The sequence below is a fragment of the Podarcis muralis genome, chromosome 1 (assembly GCF_964188315.1).
Source record: "Podarcis muralis chromosome 1, rPodMur119.hap1.1, whole genome shotgun sequence".
NCBI lineage: Eukaryota > Metazoa > Chordata > Lepidosauria > Squamata > Lacertidae > Podarcis > Podarcis muralis.
The window spans coordinates 67,705,406-67,725,369 of NC_135655.1; positions in this window are offsets into that span (position 1 = coordinate 67,705,406).

Genomic DNA, 19,964 nt, shown 5'->3' on the forward strand with positions numbered 1-19,964 from the left:
ATCTGGGAGGGGAAATGGCCAAGGCAGCACTTTCAGCCAGAGAACGCAATGTGTTTGCCACCCTAGTATTTATGGCCGCCTGTGGTGTGAATGTAAAAATAAGCAGAGACAGGTAGGAGAGATGGATGTGGGCCGTGGGCCAGAACAGCAACTGTAGAGAAAGCAGAGGATGAGAAATACCTCTAGGCCGTGCCTTTGCAGGACAAAGACTGAACCCACTGTGAAATTACTCTTGGGTGCTAGTAACCACCTGTGGGTGCTATTGTTCCAAAAAGGGTGGTTCTGAAGTGGTGGCACATCCCATTGTGGAGCTTGAGGTCAAACAGGAAGTGCCGCCTTGCCCTTCCCTTCCCTGCTGTGGCTGCCTCGACCAACACAACTTCTCCGCTCGCCCTGCATCAGTGCCAATTGTGGGTGAATTCTCAACCTGATTTGCATGAGATCTTGCACGCTCTGCAAGATCTCACATTATTTGGCCGATACCAGTGCCACTTCTGCACCAATGGGTTTTCTGCCCCATTGGGGGCTTTTGATGCCTCTGGCAGCCACCTCAGTCTGCCTAATGGCAAAGATGGCTCTGGCCAAAATGAAACTTTACCCATATGAAGGTTTTTTTGGGAAGTGGGGGGAAGTCAAATACCTTCTCCATTCTCCTTTACTGCCTTTCACTGCCTGTTTGTATCCCTAGTAACAATCTATCTCTCCACTCCTTCTCTGTGTTTACCCCCAACTCATATTTACCCACAAGATGTGGGGGGGGGGGGTGTTGCAGAAAGCGTAACCCTCCAATTAGGAGTTCATGATAAAAACAACTACATCTGGCTACATGATGACTTCTGAAGGTGGTAGGCATAGGTGCCTGTAGCAACCATGCCAAGGAGCGATTTGTGCTGTTTCTCTGAGGCCCACATAAATGGCTTCCTAGGTTTTGGCAGAGGTATTGAAAGAATAAGAAGTACAGCATTAGAGCACTGGTCTGCCACAGGCTTTTCTTCTCCGTGCTTACTCTGATCATTCTCAGGAGGGAAGCTGTGTTTGACTTCTCGCTGCAAGCATGCCACCTATTAGGGACAAACAAAGACTGAAGAAAACAATCACTGCTCCTTGTGCAACCATAGTGATGTTATAAAAAAATACAGATTGGAGAAATAAAACCAGAGATGAATCTGTTTTATGGCTCAGCCCTGGCACCTCTTTTCAATGTCTGGGCTCCAACATGTTAAATAAAATAGTTTAAAGTGTCTCCGAGCATGTTCAGAGTACTTTTACCTGACCATGCACTGAGTATCTACAGTCAGTCTTAACACATCAAGGATTATGAGAAAGTTCTTCCAAATCAGTGTTTCTAGACAGATCTGAGCCTCTGCAACTCTTCCCCTGTAAAATTAACTGTATGGAGCTGCAGTGGTGGTAAATCTTAAAATGGCAGCACTGACTGAGATGGTACTCTCTTTTACCAAAGTTAAAAAATCCAAACAGAAATCAGTGCAATGTTCAGAGAGACTTAACACTTCTCCAGTCCTGGATCTGTGTTTGATTGTGCATCATCTTTGCCTCTCACCTGACACTCATGAAAACGCTTGATAAGAATGTATGACAGATATAGAATGTTTTAATTTTGGAAACCATTGATCTGTTTTACAGTGACAAACTGCATTTGTCGGTCTAAATAATGTTACACATTTATCTTGACTTTGCCATCAGGCTATCAACACTCCAGTCACATGGATGGATCGCTCGGTCATTTTCTCATCTAATTCACAGGCCAGAGACTGATAGCGCAGCCTTATGCATGTCTGCTCAGAAGTAAGTCCCACTGAGTTCAGCAGGATTTCTCCCCACCTCCTCAGACAAGAATGTATAAGATTGCACCATAAAGTAGTTTATGTCTAATCCACCCTACCTTATCAAACTTTGAGACTGGTCTGATAATGCACTTCATCTCCTTTCTTTTTGTAGTCTCCTAATTTGCTGTGGTGTCAGTTTCTTGCTCTTTATCTTTCGGGTCCAAATACAGAATAATAAAGTATCATGTCCTTTAGTCCTACTGTAGTGCTGCAAAAAAACCCCAACCCTTCCTCTGTGGTGAGCCAGATAAAGATGGCAAAGGATGCTAGAAGAGGGTCCCCTCCCACTCTTTAGCATCTTCCCAGCAATGGATGTAATCAACAAACAGGTCAACTTCCAGGAAGATTCCCCATGCAATACATTACGGTTATTGTGCTCCATAAAGTACTACAGGACCAGGTCAATGTAGACTTTTTCTGGTTCCAAGCACCCCATCCTCCATCATCTGGATTTGGCCCTGTAAGAGCAAGAAAAAGTGTGGGGTGGGGAATGGAGGGCTGGTCATAAGCAAGCACAATTTGCACAAAATTGCAAGGCATTATTCTTAGCTTCCAGCTTCCTGACTTTGTTCCAAAACAGGATAGCCTTAGCACTGGTCTTATACTGGCATTGATCATCAAGTACATTAAGGTGTCAGTTGTTATCCCCCCCCCCCCAGCTCTTGTGCAGGGTGAGGGGAAAGAAATCAAATGTAATACAGGAGCACTATAAAAAATAAGAGCCCTTCTTCAAATCACCTTGGAGCACAGAGGCTCCCAGCAGTGCAGGCTGCGAGTAATAGAATTAATTTGGTAATGAAATATTTGTTTCAATTAACTTTGCCAGCATCAGTGTTTCCAAGGACCCACTAGGGTCAACAGTAAAGGCCTGTTAATTACACGATGTTCAAAGCATCAAGGCTTTAAAGCAAATCCACATAAATATCACCGGTGCCACTTAAATTCGACTCATCGTCCTGTATGAAAGATTAACAAACTGAAGAAAAATCTACAGACAGGTGGGAGAAAGAGAATGATTGACTGCCCCCAGGGACTCTCTTTGGAGCTCCTCAGATCCAGAAAGGAGAGTTATTACTACTCCACCTGTCCTCGCCTTGCTATAAGCTAAATAGAAATGATAGGCTTGTTCACATGTTACACTAAGCGCACGTAAAAGCTGTCTCTACACAGGTACAAGTGTTTGTGTGAAGGAGTGTACAACTATTTCTGCCCACCTCAACTAATGTGTGCACAGGTACACAGATTGTACACTCGTTGAATGTAACTCCTAAAGCCAAAATATTTTTCTCAATTTCTTGGGTTGTTTTGAGTTTTTTGTAACATCAGCTATCGCCAGACACAGTGGTAGCCACATATGATTGGCTATTTGCATAGGACTACATTAGCAAAAACCCCATGCTAATCGGAGTTAATTCTGATTTCTAAAAGACTTTGCTAGATCCAGCTACACGGTTTTTGAGACCTACAAGCTTCTACATCTTCCACCCTCCTTCCACCCATTGCCTGCACAATTTCCTGTAATTAAAATCATTTGCAGTGAGAAGTGTATGGCTTCATGACAGCCTATTTGTCATGCTATGAAACTGACCATAAAAACAACAGGCTATATGACTTTTTTCCCCAAGTGACTTGCAGTAAAAAGTGATTTAAATATGTAAAGCTTTAATGGCAGAGAAAAAGCCCACATTGTGGTTTTCTTTTTTTTAATCTCTGCTTGTAAAAAAAAAAAAAAAGCGGACTATTCCTCATGTGAACCAAAGAGAGAGAAAGTCATGAAAAGTTTGGTTTAAAGTGCAAAAAAACAGAAGCAGTTTCACCAAAACCTTTGTTGTGACAGTAGTAAAGAAATGCCTTTTGACACAATATAGACTCATATAATTCCATAGTTCATAGCTTTTTCTTCCTTGAATTCAAAGATTGCAAATTAAGCCAATGGCTTAATATAGGCAGATAAAATTCCCTTTTAACGTTACAAAGCTGTCTTTGATAATACCATATTCCAACAAGATAAATTGAAATAGCTTCCTATAAAATAGAAAGCAGGGGGTGAGAGAGATCATGAATAACTAAAGGAAGTGTTTCTGGACTGACATGGTTCACAAGGCTTCTTTTTTGAGGAACACACTCAGTTTATAAGGCTGCAATCCTATACTTATTTACCTGGGAGTAAGGCACACTGAACCCAGTACCATTTATTTCTGAGTAGTTGCATGGTAGTCATATGTACCCTCCGGAAAAGGAGAAAACAAAGTTGCTCCCTCCTCCATGTGGCAGCCCTTGAGATATTTGAAGATGGCTATCATATCTCCTCTCAGTCTCCTCTTTGCCAGGCTAAACATACCCAGCACTTTCAACCATTCCTCATAAGGAGAAATTCTTCAACAGTATGTCAGGAATGAGGCATTTGCAATGACTGTAGCCCAGCTTCCCCTTCTCCCTGCCACAGTTGGTTTTTTTTTACATGCTGTTGCTGCAAGTGCCAGAATCAGTAACTGTGTTAGCAATTTGGCCACCATTTTCCTTCCTCTATTGGACTTAGTGTAATTCTGGAATTTTATGAAGGGAGGAAGTGGTAGCAACTGCCAAAAGATGGTTGAGAATCTTAAGAGGAATTGCTGAACAAAGTGTCATTCTTTTTCAGGAGTGGTAGTAAGGAAAGGATAATCTCAGAGGGTTTTCTCAGAAACAAACTGCCCCCTGAGAAATTTCAGCTCAACTTTATTTTAAGACTCATCAGGGCACCACTGCATATAGTCTTAGAAATGCGATAGTGACATAATCTATTGTACAGTGATCTCAGCAGTGCACCACTGCAAAAAACAGAGGATATGTTATCTTTGTACATGTCTTTTGATGGTCAAATTCACATTCATGCACAGTGCTTTTTTTCTAGAAAAATAAGTGCCGGTACTTACCATGAAGTTGTTATAGTATGAGAAGCGAGTGGGATTGTTTTGGAGAATATTAAAAAAAAATATGGTATTAAGGTAAACTTTCAAGCGGGGATAAATTTATGATAATCTGTAGAAAGGATAAGTGAACTGAAGGAGTGAAAATAGGATGGAAGAATAAAAGGAGATGTAGCAAAACAAAGAAAATGATGTAGGATGTCAAAGAAGGTTAGGTTGGGAAGTCCAAAAAAGACTTTGATGGGATGATAATTGTATGTAAATATGTACTGGAAAATGCATCAATAAAAATATTTTTTAAAAGACGTTTATTTAACAAAAAGAGGTGCTGGTACTGCGTACCCTTGCATACTCCCTGAACAAAAGCACTGCTCATGTATCTTTTGCTCCCTGAGTTTCCCTTCTTCAAATCTCTCAGTCCTCTTCCTTTTAAAAAAAAAACCCTCTTTTAATATTTGGTAAATTGCAATCTATTTGTTTCCTGTTTCCATTTTATCTTTAACAGGTAAAAGGAAAAAAGAAAACAAGTAATCGCTTGACTCATAACAGGCAAAAGCACTGCCAAGGCTACAGCTTTCAAGAATGCTTATTAAAAACAAGGTTTGCTTCAAAGTACTTTACTTAGGGAAATGCATTCATTTTCCAAACGACGTACCATGGTCAGTAACAGTCTCTCCAGAAATACCGAGCTTCATTATATTAAAGCAATAAAAGGTAACATTCCTGCTGGCTTTGTGATAAAAAATGAGGCCGATTTAATGAACATTTCCCCATAATATTCAATCCTCCATGTTCATATTCAGCCACTCTCACAACCCTGCCTGCCCCGTTCTTCAAAGACTCCCTTTGCTTTTTTTTAAGAGCTGGGAATACTTCAAAGGAATAATTCTTCACCCCGTTTCTAAGTGCAAAATAATGTCCAAATCTGCTTAATGGTGATAAATCCAAGCTGCTCCTTTTTTTACTTAACCATGGTGGGATTTTCGGGAAAATGTCTCCTTATCCTGTCTTGAGAAGCTCTCGCACATGCAAGTTTTGCAAAGCCTTTCTCTCAGAGCAAGAAAATGGTGTGTTCTCACATTTTTACACATTTTTTATTATAAATTAATCATATGCAATAAATAAAGTAGACTTTCAAAAGTTGAAACCTAAAACTAATAATTGCCACATTTACATACCGCTATCAAACATGAATAGTGGTGATTGTGGTGTTAATATCAGCCATTCTTCTTGGAAGCAATTAAACTTGGCACTGCTATCATTACCTAATGTGTTTATATCAGCTACTGTAATTGTTTTTCGAAAGCCATAAATTTCTCGAGTTAATTATCAACAAATTGGCATGCTTAATTAATGGGACCACTAATAATACACTCCTTCATACGTGTTTGAGTGATATGTTGTTAGCTGCGTTGACACAGTTAAGCTAATGATGCTTAAGTACAGTAACCTTGTTAATATCTGAAGCCTGGGTAGCGTTCTGGGAAAAGGGCTGGCTGATTTCAATGCACTAGTGGACTGTATTTAATGAAACAGGACAAAGTTATTGCAGTCACTATATTAAACTGTTTATCTGATTATGCATTAGCTCAGGGACTTTGGTGCTATGACACAGGACACTCCAAGGTGCATAAGAATGGGAAATGGGGAGGCCACGTGGCTTTAGAGAAGTCAAACCAATTCACAAGGGAGCTGAAATAATATAGTATCTTGTTTAGTGCAATCAGGACTAGAATTTCATATTTCCATGGGAGGGAGAAACTGTGAAGAGTTCATGGTGGAGGGGGGAGATTTACTAGGATCCTAGAGCAACATTTTTGACCAAACTGCGGGAGGCAGTGGAAGACAGAAGTGCCTGGCGTGCTCTGGTCCATGGGGTCACGAAGAGTCGGACATGACTAAATGACTAAACAACAACAAAAGAGCAACATTATCAACATAGGACAAAGAGGCACCTTATTTATTGGGGCACCTTATTTACTGGGCAGCAGGATCCACAGAGGAAGCAAATTGGCCTCCAAGGAATGCATTGCCCGCTGCCACTGTTGCAATGGCAGTGACGGCTGTAGCACACTCCTTGGAAGCTGGTTCTACCACCTCCTTGGCAGCATACCCCAGTGCTGCCTCTCCAGTAGCCTCTTGACAAAGGAGCCGCTGCTGGTCTCCTCCCCTAGGCAGCAAATGGCAGGACTGCAATACCTCAAGGACCGCCTCTCTCCATATGAATCTACCCAGACACCAAGATCATCCTCTAAGGCCCTCCTTTGTGTGCCTCCTCCATAAGAGGTCTGGAGGGTGGAAACATGAAAATGGGCCTTTTCCTCAATGGCTCCCCATTTGCAGGATCCATGGAGGTTCGGCTGGAAGCCAGGTGAAAACGTTCCTCTTTAACAAGACCTTTGGCTGATTGACATCCAAAGCTCTTTTAAAATATGTTGTGGAACGAGGGATTATTGGGTTGTCTTTGTTTTTATTATGTATTTTGTGTTTTTTATATGTAGTTTTGTGTTGTGAACCGCTTCACTAGATCATGCTCCCTTCAGAAGCCATGGTATCTGGCATATTAAATGCTGGCAATTGAGGGCTATGCAATTGTATGACATTTCAAGCAGAAAATAAAGGGCTCTGTTTGTCCCAGAGATGTTTGAGGCATTGACCCATCTTGGAAATGGTTAGTGGTGTTTCTGCTCCATCATGCACACCTGAGAAGTTGCCCATTCAGCTGAAATGCTGGAGGAAACCATTTCCTGCATTTTCATCCTTCCACACATCACATTTAATAGCTGTTTAACAGTTACGTTTATTTTTTTAAGACTTACTTTACAAAATGGTGTGTGTGTGTGTGTGTTTTTAGTTTCATGATACATTACTGTAGAGACAGAAGCGTGGAGATGGTCATGATGGCTATAAATTACTTCCAGTATCAGAGAAACCATGTTCAGCTCTGAATCAAAGGCCATATAATTGGTATGCTACTGATGCCATTAGGAATGGGCTGATGGAGTGTCACTCAGTTAAGTGCTAGTTAAAGAGCCAAGCATGGATTGGATTATGCAGAGCTGCATTTTATATCCCTTCTAGCAAAGGCAGGTGGGAAAGAGACTCTTCTGTTATGGATGCAAAATTGTCTTGCACTGAAGAACATAATGGTCTTTTCCCCACTGAGAACACTTTTCTTTTTAACACAAAAAAACAAAAATTAAGATTAAGTTGGGGACAAGTGAAGAAATACTTTTTTTTTTTTACCAATGTGAAAAATTTAAATTTTATATGTAAAACATGATAGATGATAGATAGATAGAAGATGATAGATAGATAGATAGATAGATAGATAGATGATAGATATAGATAGATGATAGATAGATGATAGATAGATAGATGATAGATAGATGATAGATAGATAGATAGATGATAGATAGATAGATAGATAGATAGATAGATAGATAGATAGATGATAGATAGATAGATAGATAGATGATAGATAGATAGATAGATAGATAGATAGATAGATAGATAGATATAGATAGATAGATGATAGATAGATAGATAGATAGATATAGATAGATGATAGATAGATAGATGATAGATAGATAGATAGATGGATCCTTGAACTATCGAACTTCAATGCAGCCTAATTGTAAGCTGTTGTTTTTGCCAGACTCTTCTTGAATGCGTGCAAACAAGCAAAAAAGAAAATGCTTTTAATCTTTGACAAGTACCTATTGTTCCCCCTACTGATTATATTGCATTATGCTCTTTCCTTCTTATTTGTATTTGTTATATTTTCTTTTTTAGATTCTAAGGTTATTTCCAATATGAATTAAAAAAAAAATTAAATGAAAACGGACTGCCTTTCTTTTACAGTAGGCAGCAGCACACAATTTAAACCAGGACAATATGTTCTTGTCCTGTCATAGAATGGAAGCTGAGAGGCAAATCTACTCTCATAACCATTTTATTCCATTTTCAAACAAAACGCCAACATTGATGGAAAAGCCACCTAATGTAATTTTGCTGGCTCACACAAAAATGGGGATTATAAATCAGCTATTAAATATAAAAGTCGGGGGGGGGGAATGAAGTTTTCTCTCCATTACACCTACACATTTCAGTCATCTTTTGATCTCTAATGTCAGCATGAATATATGCTCTCAGAACATTTATCGAAAAGTGAAGATTTTTGAAATCTGTGTAGCATTGTGTTCTTCAGCTTTTTCATTGGCAGCGTTTCCTCAAATTAAAACCTTGAAAAGGGCCATTGCCAGCAGCCATCCTGCCTTTCAAGGCTTCTAGAAGTGAACAAGAAAGAACAATCAAGCTAAAGGGGCCCCCCGCACTCCAGAATATTGAAAATTAGGATTGCCTTGTCTGCTAAATCTTCCTCACAGAGGAATATATTACATTGTATGAAGAGTAGCATGAATGATTAACCCCCCCTCCTTTGTTGATAGCATTGGCAGCCTATATGAGAAGCACATAGGGAATCTGTAATGTGTGATGCCTTCTCTCTTTCATGCCTTCTCCATGGCATGAAAACTACTTTAACTAATGAAGTTCTTATTGACAAACAAGGTAAGGCTAAGCATGCATAAATGAAATAATTGTGTGTTGCTTCCCTTTTTATTCCTAACACCTCATCTCCCCTCTCTTTGTTTTTTGCCTATACAGTGGTACCTCAGGTTACATACGCTTCAGGTTACATACGCTTCAGGTTACAGACTCCGCTAACCCAGAAATAGTACCTCGGGTTAAGAACTTTGCTTCAGGATGAGAACAGAAATCATGCTCTGGCGGCGCGGCAGCAGCAGGAGGCCCCATTAGCTAAAGTGGTGTTTCAGGTTAAGAACAGTTTCAGGTTAAGAATGGACCTCCGGAACGAATTAAGTACTTAACCTGAGGTACCACTGTATTCCAGCCCTGATGTCCCAACTCGCTCACCAAGGTCACTCAGAGGAGCGGTGAGATGTCTTCTATGTCACAGAGACCCATCTGGCCTCAGCCAAAAGTTGGGCATTTAGTGTCTCTGCTCCCATACTGTGGAGTATTCTTCCCACAGGGATTCATCAGCCATTCTCATTTTTTACTTTCAGGCATCTCTTGAATACATTGTCATGCTGGCAGGCCTTTGTAGTTGTTTTAATATTGATTTTGATTAGTCACTTTGATAGTTATCCGTACTTCCGTACTTATATTTTTTGAATGGTGTTTTATGTTTTAACATTGTACACCACCCTGATATTTTATTTTAATTATTACACAAAATATGCCAAAGATAAATAGCATAAAGAAATACTTAAAGGTAAAGGTAAAAGCAGCATAATGTTGGGCATTATCATTGATCTTGTTGTTCCAAAACATTACAAAAAACTTACAATTCCCCCCCCCCCATAAACATGTTTGGCTTTTATGATATGGTAGTGCAGAAATACTTCTAGAAACAAACAAGTAGGTAAATGTCAAATTTTAGATAGTAAGCTTCTCAAGGCAAGAAGCTGTCCTGTTATATGCTGTAAAGTGCACACACACCAATAGCAGTGTATCAGTCATTGAGTAATTAAAATATTCATAATAGCATTTAGATGACAGCAAAGGTGCTCTAATCCATTGTGCTGCTAATGCAAGACCAGCCCAGTGCACATATTAATAAATCTCAGTATTAGCTTGTTTCTCCCTTCATCCGGAACTTATTTTATTTTTCTAATCAAAAGCTCTTAAGTCTGCCTTTACAAAAGCCCCTATTCCATTGAGGGATTGCTCTGTGGTTACTAGCTCTCTTTAGCGATGGTTCTTCACCAGCCTAGCAACCTGCCCACTGTGTATATATCTCCTCTAGCAATCGCTGCCCCCCAGGTTCCCCTACAACAGAGGCAGCCAATCCACGGCCTATAGGCTGAATCAGGCCTGCTAAGCCTGACGACACCTGGAGTCCTGTGTCCAGTTCTGGGCATCACAATTTAAGAAGGATATAGACAAGATGGAACGAGAGCAGAGAAGGGCAACCAGGATTATAAAGGGCCTGGAAACCAAGCCTTATGAGGAATGGTTGAGGGAGTTGGGTATGTTTAGCCTAGATAAGAGGAGACTGAGAGGAGATATGATAGCCATATTCTAATATCTAAAGGACTTCCACATGGAAGGTGGAGAAAGCTTATTTTCTCCTGCTACAGAGGCTAGGATTTGAACCAATGGATTCACGTTACAAGGAAGGAGATTCTAGCTAAACCTCAAGAAGAACTTTCTGGCAGTAAGAGTTACTCAGCAGTGGTACGGTATTCCTCGGGAGGTGGTGGACTCTACTTCCTTAGAGGTTTTCAAGCAGAGGTATGATGGCTTCTGCATTGCAGGGGGTTGGAGTAGATAACCCCTGGGGTTCCTTCCAGCTCTACAATTCTATGATTCTATAATTCTATGAAATGGCCTGCTAGAGCCCTTATTTCTTCCCATCACAGTTCTGGGACGCGGGTGGCGCTGTGGGTAAAACCTCAGTGCCTAGGACTTGCCGATCACATGGTCGGCGGTTCGAATCCCCGCGGCGGGGTGAGCTCCCGTCGTTCGGTCCCAGCTCCTGCCCACCTAGCAGTTCGAAAGCACCCTTCAGTGCAAGTAGATAAATAGGTACCGCTGTATAGCGGGAAGGTAAACGGCGTTTCCGTGTGCTGCTCTGGTGCCGGTTCGCCGGAGCAGCTTCGTCACGCTGGCCACATGACCCAGAAGTGTCTGCGGACAGCGCTGGCTCCCGGCTTCTAGAGTGAGATGAACGCACAACCCTAGAGTCTGTCAAGACTGGCCCATATGGGCAGGGGTACCTTTATAATTCTATGAAATGGCCTGCTAGAGCCCTTATTTCTTCCCATCACAGTTCTGGGATAGGAGAAGATTTAAACCTCTTCTTTCAGGTAAGTGTGATGATGGGCACATGTGTGTTCTCCTCCTGTATGTGTGTTAGAGGGGTGTGTGTGCTGTGTGTGAGAGAAAGAGAGAATGGGGAGAAGGATAGCTGTGTGCCTGCCCATGTGGTGAGGGGGTGTGATGTATGTTTGTAGTCTTCATGTGTGGCGAGTATGCTGCACATGTACATCAACTTTGGCCATCACCACCACTGGCATGATGTGGCCCTAAAAGAGCTGGCTAACTTTGAATGTGGCCCTCAGACAGAAAAGGGTTAGCTACCCCCCACCATACAAGGTCAAGTCCTTTGGACTCAAATAATACAGTGTTGAAGAGAAAATGTCAGAGAGAGGTACAGGATTGCTCAGAAAAGAGAAATACAAGCTGAGAAATATAGGTTTGGTAAATCATCAAACGTGGTGATTGAAAGCCTGCACATGTATCTGAGCAGTCAAAAGAACACAGAAGCAAAAGAGAAATGGAGTAAAGTTGTGAGAGAGGATAACAGAGACCACAATGAAAAGGAGACGGATGGAATGAAGGAATATCAGGAAAGGGAAGTGCCATGGATTCTCAAGGGGAGAAAATGTTGAGGAGCATAGAATGAGATGGTATAAAAGGGGGAGAAAATCTGGAAAAAACAGGACTTTGAATTCAGTCATTTTTGAAATAAATAAATGGGCATTTGGAATGGGCAAACAACATTTGAATATGCCAGTGTGTTGTACAACAGGAGAATCTAAAAATAGTGCAATTAGCATCTAAAAGTCCCCTGGGAAACAGAACAGCTTTCATTTTAAAGGAAACACGATTAGTGGCTTTGAAGGCTCTAGGGATTTAATCCAAAGTCTATTGTAATAAGTGAAAAGAACGCCATTGAGTCCAATCGTTTTGAATTCAGAACTGCAGAATAGTTACAGCAACTGGTGAAAATACTAGCCCACACTGGCACCCGTTTTGTAAGGCGTGTTGGTTTTCTATGGTATTCACAAATTTGTGGTGGCTGTTCTGAAGGCTTGTAGTGTGTAACCTGAAGGAGTGCCTCCCTCTATCTTGTTCTGCCCAGAAATCGGAATATGCTGGGGAGGACTTATGCAGCATTCCTTCTCTAGGGGCCATCTCATTTGCAGAAACTTATAGACCAGCAGGCCTGGTTGAAGCTGTCAGCTGACTTGTGGGACGACCACCACAGATGATTGGAGGAAGCTAGATCTACCTGTGAGATCTCGTGGTGCCCTGGATCCTGTGGGGTCTAGCAGGATCTTGAGGAGGAGTAGGGTGACAGGACAAGGGTTGTCCATCATCCCACCTGGCCTTTTTCCTCCCAGCTTTAGAGGCTTCCCTTGAGACTTTCAATAGCCTGCTGGTTTATGGGGTAGGAAAGGAATTTTTACTCATAAAAAAATCCCTGGGAAGAGGGATTGGCCATTCAACCACTCTGAGAATTGTACCTCTGTGAAGGCAATAGGAGTTTCCTAAAAGCTCTCAGGACCCTTAGCAAAATGCAGCTCCCATGATTCTTTGGGGGAAGCCATGATTGTTTAAAGTAGTATGATACTGCTTTAAATGTATAGTGCAGGTGGGGCTTGGTCAAGTAGAGTATTCCCTCGCTGTCTTTTAGCACCCTACTTCAAACAATTAGAAGGGGAGGACTCTGAAAAACTTTTGGTTATTGTTCTGCCAAAGGGAATAGGGAGCTCTTTGTCAACTTGGAAGCAGACCAGAGGACAAAGCCAACATTGCTGGTCCATCATCAAATCATCATAATCTCTTGTTCCTTATAACATGAGATGCTGTTCAGAACGAGTTGCTGGTGAGGACACAGTTTAGCTCAGCCTTCTTATTACGAATTCACAAAAAAGGAGAAGGTGATAATGAGCAGCAACATCTTCAGTCTGACATCTCTAAAGAGGCCACTCACCCATTTATGAAGAAGTTTTGCATGAATCCATTCTGGGTCAGCAACTCTTCACAGCTCTGGATCAAAGGCCACACAATTGCTATGTGTTAAATGATGTTGTGGATGCCATTAGGAAGGCTCTGATGGAGTGCCATTCCATTAAGTGTCAGTTAAAGAGCCAAGCATGGATGGGGTTATGCAAAGCTGCATTTCACCCATTTTAGCACAAGCAGGTCAAAGAGGTACTCATGCACTGGATACAAAGTTGTCTTGCAAAAGTGATGTACTGAAGTGATAATGGTCCTTTGCTCACTAGGAACAGTTTCTCTCCCCTTTTTAATAGGCTGCAGCACAAAATTTAAACAAGGACAATACTAATCTAAATTCTTGTCTGCATATTCAAATTTGGTAACTTGTTGTTGTTTAGTCATTTAGTCATGTCCGACTCTTCGTGACCCCTTAGACCAGAGCACGCCAGGCACTCCTGTCTTCCGCTGCCTCCCACAGTTTGGTCAAACTCATGCTGGTAGCTTCGAGAACACTGTCCAACCATCTCATCCTCTGTCGTCCCCTTCTCCTTGTGCCCTTCTCCTTCTTCCCCTATGGCAACTTACCGCACCCCAAAATAAGTTACATTTCTCTACAAAGTTCTTCCTCTGCATTGATTCTTTGTAGTCTTCCCATTCCTTCTGAACCAGCAATCCTGGAAAAGCCAGAGTTGGGGACTTGAATCTGCAGTCTGCATGGTGGGATGTTCTGAACTGTTGCTGATTCAGTTGTTTATCATTCCCAACTGTCCTATGGGGCTTCATTAACATAAACTGCTGACTATTTTGAACTGCACTTATTTCATTGTGCAGAGTAGCAAGTGTTTTAAACAATACTTTGCATATAAGAACATTTATTTAATTGATAATGCATATTAATGAATCCGTTAAGGCACTTTAGGATGTTAAAGTAGTTTTCAGGTTGCTCCCATCTGGGTTCTAACTACTTACTCATCTTTTTTATTTTTAAAAATGCCTTGCATAAGAGAAGGGGGGGAATCAAATAAGGAATGTTCTCTCTTTCATCTGCCATATTTCTATACGGCTCAATAACTGATGTTCTATGGATAGTCTGATTATGTCTTTCAACTTATCATATATTGATTTTATAGGTGGTTATTTTCTAGTTTATGCCAGGTTGCCTATATGTTGGTTTCTTGGCAAACACATTTATATACTAATAAATTTTTGCCATGCCTGCATTACACATAAATGGCAGATGGAATTTACTTCTATTGAAATAGTGGTAAACTATGTCTCCTGCCACAGGTGGCACTGTGATCTAAACCACAGAGCCTAGGGCTTGCCGATCAGAAGTTCGGCGGTTCAAATCCCTGCGACGGGGTGAGCTCCCGTTGCTCGGTCCCTGCTCCTGCCAACCTAGCAGTTCGAAAGCACATCAAAGTGCAAGTAGATAAATAGGTACCGCTCCAGCGGGAAGGTAAATGACATTTCCGTGCGCTGCTCTGGTTAGTCCAGAAGCGGCTTAGTCATGCTGGCCACATGACCCAGAAGCTGTCCGCGGACAAACGTCGGCTCCCTCGACCTATAGAGTGAGATGAGCGTACAACCTCAGAGTTGTCCACGACTGGTCCTAATGGTCAGCGGTTCCTTTACCTTTACCTTTATGTCTCCTGCACCCTCAATCCTTGGTGGGAATTTTATGTTTTGATTTGCTGTGAACACATGCTCTTGGTGATAGTACTTGGCAAAAACAGGAGCCAAACTTTTTTGATTCTGGCTAACAGTGGACGACATCTGTTAAGTAGGTAACTGGTGCTGCGGACAGCTTTAAATTTGCAAGAGCAAATAAGCCGTGCCAATGTTAACCTTTCCATTATGATGAAGACAATGTTTACTTATGTATATTAAGAGAGTAATCCTTCCCAGCTGTGTAAAGCTTAATCAATCTAACAAGAAGGATGCCATGGCTACAGGGGGTGGATTTCAATCACGGGTGCTACTCAGCAAAGCATCAATACATAATGACAGTCTCCTTAATCTGAAGGGTCTGAAAGATGACATCCAGAATTTTCAGAAGCGCAAATGTTTCCATAACCAGAACTACACAGTTTGTAGGATTGCACTGCCATCTGCTTTAGTCAATCTGGAAATCAAACAGTTTCACAACGCCAAGAAAGGGATGATAATGACCAAGAACAACTTGGAAAGCAAACATTTCCACAAAATCAAGCTATGGCGTATTATGATGAAACCTTTCTGAACCTGCAAAGCAGAACACCAGGTAGTTCTGGCATACTGTGCCTACCTAAATGGGAGAGCTGAAAATGTTTGTCTGGCACTCATTCTTATTGCACTGGATGGGTGGGGAATTCTCTTTCTATTGCTCAATAACACCACCACATAAACATACCGTGACATTTTGAAATGTTTATTTTTGTGTAGCATTAGCTCTTCATAGCTTAACAATCTATGCCTGCAAAGAAAGGGGGATGGATAATGATAAAGACTACAGAGAACAGTTTTTTTAAAAAAAATATGCGTCCCTTGCACCTCTTTGAACACCTTGCAGGTATTGGAACACAGATCTACCAGCTATGAAACCTGCCCTTTGCATTAGTTCATCAACATGCAAGTGATTGGTTGAGAGGGGTTCATATTTATACATGTATTTCATATCAGGATAAAAAAATTATTTGGCCTTTACTTAATCTGAGCCTATACAGTAGTTCAGTTTCTCTGCTGTGGTCAAAGACCATGCTAGAGTTCTTATTCAATCTGGAGATGGGGCAGGAGCATTTTTTGAGGGAGAGCCAGCATTCAAGGGCAGAACTGTTTTGCGAAGTTTGGCCCTGATAAAATGAAGGGACAGCACCTTACGTTGAAGTCAGCTAACAACATTTGGCACTCAGTTCATTGCTCAGGGTCATTGTGGAAAGGTGGTGCTCTGCAACATAGCGTTCTGACTTTCTAATTTGGGTATCTATGTTAGGCTCTCATTTTCATAAACAGAAAGTGCAAAACTAAAAAGACTCTCTTATTCCAGCTGGCATGTTAATGTAGCCCTTGGTGTTATGTGCCATTGTTTTTGTGCCCCATGTTCTGGGAGTTGCTTTTATGTACGCTGCTTAGAAATGAAAACAATAATTGGCATAGAAATGTCAAATAAATAAATAAAATGGTGGGATCATCTTTAACCAGAGATATCTAACTCTAGAGCCCATGGATGCCTTCCTTCTCTCACCACAGGGCACACTGCTTTACACTCTTCTGCAATTTGTTCCACTTTCCTGGAGCTGCTCTTTTCGTTCTCTTTTGTCTTCATGTACCCCAGAGGGCTATTGCAGTGCATCATTAAAATTCTTATTGTGGACGGCCTGTAACAAATCGGATTTGTTTGCTGCAGGGACTTCTTTACGTCCATTGAGGCAAAAGGTCCCCAGTCATGCTGCTTCTGTAAGTTCAGTGTAACTGAGGGAGAAGGAGTATAATACAGTTTTGGAAGGGGATAGAGAGGGAAAGATAAATAACGTGTGCTGTTCCATTCTGCCTTATCTAAATGGCAGCTTTTCCCTGAGATGAGGATTGTTGGTAGACTTCCCCACCACCCTGCCACATGGACCACATCTACTCTCAAGGCTGGATTGACTCAATCTGTTGCTTGTTTGCTATGGGTAGGTGTGACATGAATCTCTCCATGCATTGAAAGAACTACCTTTTCCTCATCACAGTCCAAATAAAAATAATCTCTCATCCACCAAAGCTGGCATTAACCCCAGAAGGGAAGCTTCTGTTGGTGCCAGGCATTTACATATTACTGATGCCAATGAAATCCAGGGACTTTTTAAATGCATAACCATTTACTTATTATAATCAATTATCCGTGGAAAGAGTTTGAATATAGGTTTTTCTTTTTCCTTTTCCTTTTAATTGTGGAAAGCTCTGCTAAAAATCCATTGCAACACTGCAGGCCCATAGCTTGAATAATAACACGCCTAACATACTTTTACAAGTTTCCAGTGGCAGCTGACGAATCCCCAGTTAATGCATATGCACTACATAAATTTGCTCATGGACTCAATGGGGCAGAAAATAGCTGCCCAAATTCTCAATTTCATTCAAATGCTATGGCATCTTCATCATATTTTGACATATCTCAAAATATTACAGGATGCCATTTAAATGTTAATTGTAAGAAAATGCCATCATTCCAATCAACTGGCATTATTCTGAACTAATGTATCAAGTTATAAGCCATAAATTTCTTTTAACTACCAAGCAGCTTTATGTGGGTTGAATTAAGAAAATTTTGGGATGGCCCAATTCCCTTGTGAGCTTCAAAGGTCAAAAAGTTGATCATCTAGCTTTTTCCAAAGGGCATGCTCAGAAGGCACATGATGGAACAATCTTGCTCAAGCAAGATGTTTTGGGAACATCTATTTTCTGCAAAGGCAGCCAGAACCCTCAGAAAGACAAAACAACATTGTGTGACTCATCAACAATGAGTAAACAAACAAACCCCTGTGTTGCAAAAAATGTGGCAGATGTGCATCCTGCCCATTTTCTTTATAGATTAAAGAAATTGGTTGATTAAGAACTGAACAAAACAGTAGTTGCTATCTGGAAACACTGTTCAGCAGAGTTGAGAGTTGGATATCAGAATTGGACATTTGCAGATGATACAAAGCTTTACAAGCTTGATTTCCGCCGGGTAATGTCTGGTACAGTGACTTATTCAAGGACTTTCAGAGACTTTAGTTTGATAGTTTTTATGTTTTGCATTATTCCATAAAGTTTTCTATACTGTAATTGTTTCTGGCCATCGGGTTGCTTTCGATATTGCTGGATAAGAGATCCATCAAAAACTCTTATAGATGCTGTGTTACATCATGGAGTAAAGGTGGGGTGGAAATGTATTGATAAATTAAAAAGTCTGCTACATGCTGTACTGTTTCATTAAGATACAGTACAATAACTTTCAAATGTCAGTACCCACTTCAAATTCACCTCTCTTCTTCATGAAAATGCTCTCATCTCACTAGGTTCAGTGCTTTGTTAAATAAAAAAAATGTTTAGGGGTATCCGTACCCCTGCGTACCCCCAGAAAAAAAGCACTGACTAGGGTCAAGGTGTTCAGCCTTGCATGTGCCTGTGAGTTCCCAGCCACTAAACAATACCGTCCACATGTGGTATCAGGAAACCACAGATCACAGCACAATCTAAACTTCAACTATGACACAATCCGAAGTGCAGATAAAAATTTTCAGATTTCTTGGGTATTTAAAATTGAAAATGGTGATACTATGTTGTAGCCTTTTGGACACATTTTTATTCCTTGGCATTCTCTTTCTCTTAGCTGTATCTGTATCATTTTAGGGGTTTGGGGCTTCTTTGGCACAAAGGTGATTGTTCAATATTTAAAACAAATGTACAGTCTATATCATGGGGACGCGGGTGGCGCTGTGGGTAAAAGCCTCAGCGCCTAGGGCTTGCCGATCGAAAGGTCGGCAGTTCGAATCCCCGCAGCGGGGTGCGCTCCCGTTGCTCGGTCCCAGCGCCTGCCAACCTAGCAGTTCGAAAGCACCCCCGGGTGCAAGTAGATAAATAGGGACCGCTTACCAGCGGGAAGGTAAACGGCGTTCCGTGTGCTGCGCTGGCTCGCCAGATGCAGCTTTGTCACGCTGGCCACGTGACCCGGAAGTGTCTCTGGACAGCGCTGGCCCCCGGCCTCTTGAGTGAGATAGGCACACAACCCCAGAGTCTGGCAAGACTGGCCCGTACGGGCAGGGGTACCTTTACCTTTACCTTACAGTCTATATCTAAATTCCTTGGCGGTGCCACCCATGTGAAAGGTGTGTTTTTATCCTGTGAACAGCCCTGAGGGCGGTATACAAATTTAATAAATAATAATAATAATAAGTGTGATAACTGAAGCAAGGATATTGTTAGCCCAAAGATGGAAGCAAGAAGAAATGCCAACTAAGGAAGAGTGGCAAGAGAAATTGATGAACTATGCTGATGGTGAGATTAACCATGAAAATTCAGAACCAGCAGGACCAGACTTTCCTAAAGGAATGGAAGAAGCTTTCAACGTATTTGGAAAGTAACTGTAACCAATTGACATCACTTGTAGGGTTAAAAGAAGTTTTGTAAGGAGTAATATATAAATTATTGTGAAAAGAATTAAGAATGGGTATTAAGATTTGAATTTATAGCAATAACTGTAGCAACAAAATGCATAATTAGAAAGGATTTTAGAAACCATCAGTTGAAGCAAGACAAATGCTCCCTACCACTGCTCTCTGGTCACCTGGTAATTGTAAATGTGACTTGGTAATTTTGACTGTCAGTGTAGAATCATAGAGCTGTAGAGCTGGAAGGGACCATGAGAGTCAATTAGTCCAGTGCTCTG